This window comes from Hevea brasiliensis, chromosome 6 (genome assembly GCF_030052815.1).
Source record: "Hevea brasiliensis isolate MT/VB/25A 57/8 chromosome 6, ASM3005281v1, whole genome shotgun sequence".
Taxonomy (NCBI): Eukaryota; Viridiplantae; Streptophyta; class Magnoliopsida; order Malpighiales; family Euphorbiaceae; genus Hevea; species Hevea brasiliensis.
Genome location: NC_079498.1, coordinates 35520490 through 35530861, shown reverse-complemented (window position 1 = coordinate 35530861; position 10372 = coordinate 35520490). Strand labels below are relative to the sequence as shown.

Below are 10372 nucleotides of genomic sequence, written 5' to 3'. Positions count from 1 at the left end.
GGACTGAGGCGTGGTTTGCATTGATACTTCTGGCAAATTTCCTATTTTGGGCCTTTTTCTGATTATGCTAATCCTTTTTTAGTTAGTATTCCCTAAATTCAAGGCCTATATGGACTTACGGTAGCTGCAGATAAATTATATATATATGGGCTATATCAAGACTATTGCCACAAAAACCAATCGCAAAATTCCCATTCACGCCTGTATGGGGGTGGAAAACTAGGTAGGGATGACCTCACTAGGCAACTTTTACAGTAGAAGTTCTTTCACTGTAGAGTAATAGTTTACAGTTTTTCTTATCCATCATGTCCAAGAAGTACATGCTAATATGTTTGGCTGTGTTGTCTTGTGTACCTGTAGTCTGATGCTGGATGATTTGCGTTTGACATTAGCTTTTAACTGCTAACTGTGTTAATTTTTAGCGTTACACTTTTTTCTTTTTTGAATTTGCATAAGAAAATTGACATCAAATTCTGCTTTTATATAGATATGAAATAATAAAGATTATTAATTTGCATTAGTTTTACAGTACAATAAAGAAAAATAAAAAAGCGCTTCTAATATTTCTAAACCCATAGTTAAGTTCACAGGCACATGGCTCATGATCCATCTTTTGTAAATTTAGTAGAAAGAAAATCACACATACATAGTTTTTATTGATTGATGTGTATTAATCCTATATTGTCATGTTTTCTATCTAATTTTTACATATAGATTACTCTAACATATTATTAAAATTATTTTTGTTGTAATGCAACAGATACAAACTTTTGTTACTGGTAAAAAAAAAAAAAATGGAGTTTTCTCAAATTCAAAGAGCAATTTCTCAATGCTACTGGCAATTCGATTTCCAGGATTTCAATTTCCAGCCCAATGATCATTACATTCCAAATATAGTTTGTGACTATGCTTGGCAACCTCCTCCTGAAGGATGGGTGAAGTTAAATGTGGATGGAAGTTGTTTAGGCAACCCGGGTGATGCAAGTGCAGGTGGTCTTTTGCGAGATGCTTCATCAAATTGGTTGCTGGGGTTCGGTTTTAATATTGGTGAAACTTCCGTTCTAGCCGCAGAACTAATTGGGATTTCATTTGGACTTCAACTAGCTTGGTTGAATGGGTTTCGTCGAGTTATTGTAGAATCAGACTCTTTAAAGGCCGTTAAATTGATTAATAATGAGAGAGATATATCCCTTCATCCTTTAGCTGCTTTGATTCAAGACTGTCGAAGACTTATGAAGATGGATTGGGATTGTTATTTATCCCATATCTATAGAGAACAAAATTTCTGTGCAGATTCTCTTGCAAAGCAGAGTCATGGTTTGCAAATTCAAGAGTTGGCAGTTTGGGACTCTCCTCCATGGAAAGTACTTCGTTTCTTGAATGATGATAAATTGGGTGTCAGCTTTAGACGAGTTTTCTTTTAATTTTTTAGCTGTAGAAAAAGAAAACAAAATTTTTTTGGAAATGTATGTGAAACGAAAATTATTAGTTATGGAAAATTAGTGTACAAAGTTTAAGTCATTTGGTTGCTTTCTTTTTTTTTTTTTTTAATTTTCTTTTATTTGGTTGGTCTTGTTGGAATGTAGAATTTGAAATAATATTTACATAAACACTTCATTACTGTTGTTAATTAATATATCGATGATATGAAATAATATTATGTTCATTAGTTGTATCTTTGTTGAATGGACTAAAACCGAAAGTTCATGGTGTGTTAAAAATTTTAACTTGCAATGCATAAAAGTTGATGATGTTCATTAAGCCAAGAGATACAATGGAAATAAGTCTGCTATAAAAGTCTGGAATATGTAAATAAGTCTGGAATATGTACAATTTTGGTTGAATGAACCTTAGGTATGGACAAAACAGAATGTGATGATGTCTATGCAGGCAAGAATGATCTTTGATCTCAACTTGTAAAGTCCTTGATCCATGTGTCCAACAGCAATTGGTTTATCAATCCAGGGGCCCTATAGAACACAAGAGTAAGTAGAAAAGAAAACTGAAACATGAGAATCTGTAGAAAGTTGACTGACTGACAACAAATCATGTTTAAGGGGGATGCAAATGTACTATTCCTATAAGATGAACTGATTGTGTTTTCCGATCTGGAAGAAAGAAAGTTCTAGAAGAAGGTAAAGAAATGAGTTCAGAAAATAAGGATTTGTTAGAACATGTGTGAAGTAGCACCTCTGTCAACAATTATGATCAAAACCAAGATTATGTGAAGCAGAAACTTTACCTGCAAAGCTTGTGTACTTAACGCATCCAGCTTCATTCACAATTTTACCTTCCATTAGCTTCATTAATTCTTATTGAATCAGATTGGTCTGCTGAATCAAGTTGGCAAGCTCATCAGTCCTCTCCTCATATGGCCTGGGTGCAGTAACTGTCTTTGTGACAGAGGCATCCTCTGTATATTGATTTGCCATTAGCAGTAAATTTGCCCCTTCTCTGCTTATTCTTATTTGGATACCCAATCAATTTGAAGCATGACTCTTTGGTATGTCCAATGGCTTTGCTAGAATCCTTCTTCTTAATTGGAGGCTTATCACCAGACCTTGTCCCTTCCTTCTTAATTGATAATTTCAATTGTTAATTTTATTAGGTTTTGGTTTATTATATGCTAAAGAATTATTTTCTCTTTGTTATTCCTAAATGATGTGAATTTCTTAGATTTTGGTATTCAATTCATAACCATAGAAATAGAATTGTCCGATAAATGAAAAATAAGGATTCTTAGAACTAGAACATATATGTGCTTTTGTTTCTACTGGGTTTCTTGCAGCTGGAACTACCACCATTGTTTTTGGCTCTCATTCTGTTGTTAATTGGATGCGCAATCTTGTAGAAATTGGTACTTACCCTCTCTCTCTCTGTCTCTAGGATTGGGCATTTGTCTCTAGTGAATATCGAATCCTGAACAATTAATGAATCTAACATACTTATTCATGAAATCTCTCTTCTTTTAAGTTTTGATTTTCTAGCTCTTCTGTTATTTTTCTCTTTTTGATTCATTTAGCTATTTACTTTGTCAAAGCATTGGGTTTTTAAATTCACTTTGTTGTTCTTTTACTGAATTTAATTGCACTTGAAATCATTTTTTAATTTACTAGATTTCATTTTTCTTCTATCAGGTACGATTCTTATCTTCACTAGAGCACTCTTTACTTTCTTGCACTTAGTTGAATGAAAATAGTCAAAATGGCCTAAGTTTAAACTTTGTCTAAGAAATTTTGTATAAGTTGGCCATTGATGATATTTTGACGCACTGGCTTTGGCATTGATTTTTTTTTTTTATTTGGGAGAAAGAATGATCGATTGGAGTAAGATTCACGGGTGTTTCACTATAAATTACAATACGTGGAATTCAAGGGTGTTTCTTTTTCTTTTTCTTTTTCTACTTAAAAAATAGCTAAAATTCTTGTTTAGGGGCCTTAGAAATGTCTATATTGTGGCAAGTCAGATCTGTGAAATTGATTGTACTGCCTAAATGAATATCAATTTAGTTATACAATTTAGGATAAATATTTTGCAATCTCCCACAAAGGAGAGTGAATCTTAATATGCTGCTTGCTTACCTTGCTTCCAGTTTGGTTCTTCTCTTTGCTTATTATTACTTAAGCTTTCGACTTGGTTCTTTGATTATCCTTGGATTTCTTATAAAATTCCTAATTCTTTTTAATTGGGTGTATTATTTGTTATCTTTGACAGAACGAAACCATGGTAGCAATTAAAGCTCCACGTGGCACTACTTTGGAAGTCTCAGATCCTGATGAGGTAATCCCATAAGCAGACGCCGGTCGATCAAGTACAAAATGCATAATTTTTGTGCAGGCATACTCAATATGGGCTATTAACTATCCCCAAAGGAGATACAGGATAGTCCTTAGAAGTACAATGGGTCCCATAGATGTTTATCTTGTCAGGCACTGTTCCTTCTTATGCGTTTTATATGACTGGTGAGACAAACTTCACATTAGTGGAATGGTTTTTCCATTGAATTTTTTAAGACTTTTAAATAACTATTCTGATCCCTCTCCCCGTTGCCCCTTCACATTAATTAATTAATCTGCCATTATTTTGAATGTTACCTATTGGTGGGATACAAAATTCATGTAAAACCTGCCTTCAGTTATGTATAAGCTCTTTATCAGTTTGTTGGTCTCAGTCTTTGATGGTTTGGAAAATTAGGAACAACTGCTCTTGCGGAAAGAATTTCTAATTCGGTACAAACAATTCAATTGTTCAAAAGATACTAGATTGCATATATAAACTTGCAAAATTCGCTTTAAAGTGCCTAATGATTGACCTTGAATTAGTTTATCTAATATAGCTGTGATGAATTATTTGCCAGTGGTCTGTTCTTGCTTCAATGAATCATCTCTAATGTATTTTTTATTTATTCTAGTGCTATAGGGTAGTGTTGACAGTTGATGCACACACCCATATGTGCCATATGGTAGTGTTGTAAAATGCATCTGTCATCACAAATAATCTTTAGACTGCAAAGGAGCTAAGAAATAATGTCACTTTAGTCATAAGGGCAACATTAGTAGTTTGTGCATAATTCAAAACTGTTGTTTCAGCACTCCTCAAGGCTGCAAGAAAGATTAATTTTAGAGATATTTGAAGCCAAATAGCCTGCAACTGAAAGGTATAATGTGTTTAGACTGTCTATTCCATGAGTTTAAAAAATTTTAGTTGAATTTCTTTATCTGCTTGATTGACAAACTCTGATTTTCACTTTCACTTTTTTTTTTTTGCATTATAAATTCTTGGAATAATTGGAAAATGATCTTTGTCAATGACCATCTTGGACTGGTCAAGATTGGTGATCTAGGCCTTGCAGCAATCATACAGGGTTCTCAATCAGCACATAATGTCATAGGTACTTGTTAATTACTCTCATTGAAACACGTAAACGATTATGTCCATTTTAGCTAATTATATTATTTCTTAACTTGCAGTAGCATTTGTTAGGCACCCTAGAATTCATGGCACCAGAATTATACGAATGGTATTACAATAAGCTTGTTGATATTTACTCAATTTGGTAGGTGTGTTTTAGAGATGCTTACATCTGAATACCTTTATGGTGAATGTGTTAACCCGGCACAAATTTACAAGAAAGCGACTTCGGTAAATCATGATGCCAAGATTTATAATTATTATCAAGCTAGAGTATGACATTCATACCATTTCAGTTATGCAGGGAAAGCTTTCTGCTGCATTCTATCAGATTCAGGACTTAAAGAAGAGCGGCTTATTGATGCCTATCATACATTCAACTACCAAGAAGATGATGGGACTAATCATCCTTTCAATTCTTTCTCCTTTTGTTCATTATCTCAAGCATCCATTTACCCATTCAATTTCTGAGAATTTGATGTTTAATCCATTTATTGTGGAATGTGGAATTAGAAAACCATCAAATATATGTATATAAATTATTTTTCTCAATAGTATAGAGAATTTAATATTTTCATATTAAATTCTTGACATTAATTTGAACAAGGTCATTACAATTTATAATATTAAGATTAAATGCAAATTGGTATGAAAAATTTGTTGCAAATTTTTTTTTTTGGAGCCAATATTGCTCATGAATTTTTTTTCTATTAATATAATTTTTAGTGGATAAATTTTTATTATTAGTGGGGAATTTATCTGTCCACTAAAAGTTTTTTTTTTTTTTACGAAAATTTATTTTGCCACTAGGGGTTGATTTTTTGTGGTGAAAAATTATTTCACCGCTAAAAATAATGTTTAGTGGTGGTCTTTTGTTTCACTGCAAAAACCTTTTGCGACATTTTTTTTTTTGGCAAACTAGTGGCAATTTTAAGATTCATCATTAAAGTTTTTAGAGGTGAAATTTGAGGCTTTAGTGGTGAATTCCCCTCCCCCCAAAAAAAGATCTTGTTTTGTTATAGTGGCAAAATACGATTTGAGTTTCATTTATATTATAATTATAATTTTTATTATAATTATTTTTAGAAAAGTATAAATGTCTGATTTTTAATTTATTTTATAAAAATTGATTTTTTAAAAAATAAAAATTATGATTTTTTAAAAAATAAAAATTATGATTTTTTTTATATAAAAAGAGGAAATTATAATTTTAATGAACTCTTATTTATAAACTTTTGTTTTGATTTGCAATAAAAAAAAAAACTTAGTTAAGTAGAAGTAACTACAATTAAGACTATGAATTTAAACTTATATAAATTCAAAATTAACTTAAATAAATTATAATAAATTATTTATAAAATTTTAAATAATTTAAAAATTAAGAATATTTGTGTCCGATCAAAAGTTTACCCTCTTATTTGTATATTCATATATAATTATAGATAAATAGATTATAGATTATAGATATAGATAGATTATAGATATATTCTTAATTTATATAAAATACTTTTAAGAGGTTATTTTTATAATTTTTTAACTTTACAAATAATTTTATTTTTGTGTTAACTATATAGTACAATAGTAATTCGTCATTTCTATTTTCTAAACAACATCTTTATCCATTCATTTTTTTTTTCAAATTCGTTATAATATATAATTATTTTATTTTATTACATTTAAGTCAATAATTTAATTAATTATAGAGTACAAATTTTCTTAAAAATTTTAACTAATTAAAACATAATAATTCATAAATCTTTTCTATAAAATGATTTATAAATTAATAAATATTTTTATTTATGTAATTAACTTTATTAATATTAAAATTTTAATTTTAATTAAAATAATTAAATTATATATATATAAATAAAAAATATAACTTATATACTATTATTGCACGTACCTTAAAAAAGCTTGTCAGAATATATATATATATATATATATATATATATATATATATATATCCCATAATTATATCGTAATTTAACTGGACAATGAATTTTTGATTTAGTGAAAAAATATTTTATCTTAACTATGTGAAATTCTATTTAATAAATAATGGATAGCATATACTTGAAATACTATTCTATTCTTAATATTCATTTTTCATTGCATATCCCACTGACAAAGAAAGATAAGAATTGCATTGCCCATTAATAAATGGTGGTGGAATTGTAACGGTCAATCAGATTACTACTTTTTATAGTATAGATATAAATATATATAATTAATATGTTGTAGCTTATCTTATTATAATGACTAATTTTTATAATATTAAGAGGGTAATTATTAAATAATTCGTAACTTATATATATATATAAAATTTATAGGAATATGAATTTTAAATTTATATAAATTCTAAAACTAATTTAAATAAATTATTTATAAAATTGCAAACAATTTAAAAATTAAAGGTATTTGTATTCAATAAAAAATTCGCTCTCTTATTCGTACTGTAACGGCCCGGCCCACTAGTGATATTGTCCGCTCTGGGCCGAAGCCCTCGCGGTTTTAAAACGCGTCACTAGGAGTTACGAACTGCCAACTTATAAACCCAGCATCTCTCCTGTGTTTTGTCGATGTGGGATTTGCCTAGGGTGTTACAATCCACCCCCCTTATGGGACTCAGCGTCCTCGCTGAGGTTTGCCCCACCATCGTTCAAGATTGCACGCGGAGCGGCTCTGATACCACAAATGTAACGGCCCGGCCCACTAGTGATATTGTCCGCTCTGGGCCGAAGCCCTCACGGTTTTAAAACGCGTCATTAGGGGTTACGAACCACCAACTTATAAACCCAGCATCTCTCCCGTGTTTTGTCGATGTGGGATTTGCCTAGGGTGTTACACGTACATTAATATATAACTAGTTTTTTTTTATTATTTTAAATATGCACTGCACGGTATTATACTCGTTATAAAATTCGTAATTAATTTTTTATATAATTTCCATTAATTTTTTATATATTATATAATACTACCATAATATTATAAATACTTTATTCAATTATTTAAATTAAAATATTAATTTGAATATCATTTTAATTAATTATATAAAAAATATTTATTAATTTAAAAATTATTTTTTATTCAATTATATTTTTATGAAAATTATATATTATATTATTAAAATATAATATTAACTTAGTTATAAACTTAAATGTAATATAATAAAAAAATATAATAATAAGTTTTAAAAATATAAATAGGTGAAAATATTTAAAAATTAAAATAAATTAATAATAAATATAAATTAGCTCATTAAATTTAATTCATTTAACCTCTATTATTTTCTTTTCTTTTTAATAAAAAATTTGATTTGCATACATTTTGTTTTAATTTTTCATAATTTAAAATAATGTTAACTTGTACAATAAAATTGCATATCTACATTAATATTAAAGAAAATTATTTGTAAAATTAGAAAATAGAATATTTTGTGAAATGAATTTTTGTAAGTTTAGTGTATTATTATCATAAAATTTTCATTTTTATTATATTGAAATCTTGAAATTTTATATTGTGACATTGTTTAATACAAAAAATTTTAAAAATCTATTTAATATATTAATTATTTAATATATTTAATAAATATTTTTATTTTTTAAAATGTAGATTATATTATATATGTTATAAAGTACATTATTGATTAGAATATAAATTAAATTTAATTATACATGTTCCAATTATATGTGTATATGTATATTAGTTTAAGTTTCTAATTTTAAATTAAAAATTATAACAAAATTTTTGTAAAATAATTAAAAAAATAAGATTTTTAAAAGAAAAAAAATGAAATTTTATATTATTAATATTTAATGAAGAATATTTTTATTAGTTCAAAAAGTTGGTCCCTCATTTCGCACTTACAAATATATTATATTGTATATAGTCTATTATTAAAAATGTCATGTCTGAATATTATAATATATGTAAATATTTAAATTGCTTTTGTTAATTAAATAATCTAATTAGACTATTTGCTAAAATTGAAAATAATGCCAAAGTTGGAGATTAAATTGATAAAAATTAAAAGGTTTGGCTAAAATTGAATAAATTTATAAAGGTTTTATTTTTTTAGTTTAGTCATTAAATAATAATATAAAATTTATATAAATAATTAAAAATTTGAAATGAATGAGTATTTAAATTTTATATTATGATTTTTTTATTATATTTTAATATAAAATTAAAATTTATTTTTATTTTAAATAATTGATTATCTAAATAAAGTCTAAATAATTTTTATGAATAGTAATTTTTAAAAATTTTTAATATATTTGTAAATTGTAATATTTTATTAATGTAAAAAATATAATTAATTTGAAAATATGAGTAATTAATAAAAAATTCTAAGCACTACTTTAATTTTATTTAAAATTCTAGTTGATTTATTAAAATTGTAAAATTAGTGTTAGTTTAATTTTATTTTAGTCAAAATTGAAATGCAATTATAATAATTTCAAGAAAGTTTTAAATAAAAATTAGTTTTTAATTTATTATATTCAACAATAATTTGTGAATATAAAATTATTTATTTTTATTCTTAATAAAAATGAAATAAATAAAATTTGTTTATATATGAAATTAAATTTTAAATAATTAATAATGGCTATAAATTTATGATTAATAATGTGGTTCTTGTACTTGAATTGGATTAAAAATTCAAATTTTTTATTCTAATATATAGTTAATGCTAAATTTTTATTTAATTAGATATTTAATTTTTTTAGTAATATTTTTTAATTATGTTATTATAATACATCTTTTTTTATAAGTAGAATTATTATTAAAATAATATTAAAATTTTATTTTATATTAATTATTGTAATATTAAAAAATGAAGTTATTAAGTATTTAGTGATAAATATTTCATCGCTAAAAGTTATTAGTGATAAGCATATTATAGAATTAGCATCATAAAGGATTTAACGACAAATTGTTCGTCACTAAAAGATTAGCGACGATAATGTTTGGAAGCTCTAACTGCTAACATTATTAGTGACACATTTTTTTAACTTTATGCCTTTAATAGGCATTATTGGCGATGAATTATATATCTGTTGTTACAAATATGTTTTTTTTTTATATTTTTGTAAATAATAGATAGATTATTAATATTTTTTATTTATTAACTTCTTATTTTAGTTAATTACTTCTTATTTTATTTATATATAATATAGATTATAAATGGATAGATTATAAATTATAAATATAGATAGATAGATTATAGATATAATCTTAATTTATGTAAAAATGCTTTTAAGAGATTATTTTATAATTTTTAACTTTACAAATAATTAATTTTTTGTGTTAAAATATATAGTACAATAGTAACTTGTCATTTTTATTTTTCTAAACATCTTTATTCATTTATATTTTTTTTAAATACCTAATAATATACACAATTATTTTATTTTATTACATCAAATCCATTAGATTAATATTGCATGTAAACAATTAG

At 26.1% G+C, this 10372-nt stretch overlaps 1 long non-coding RNA gene across 1 annotated transcript; it reads left to right on the top strand.

The window, feature by feature from the left end:
• The first annotated feature begins 3514 nt into the window (after positions 1–3514).
• On the top strand, positions 3515–5494 carry LOC131180974 (uncharacterized). Its single transcript, XR_009149622.1, has 3 exons — positions 3515–4657; positions 4831–4891; positions 4971–5494. It is a non-coding gene; the product is annotated as an uncharacterized LOC131180974 (long non-coding RNA).
• Positions 5495–10372: the final 4878 nt, after the last annotated feature.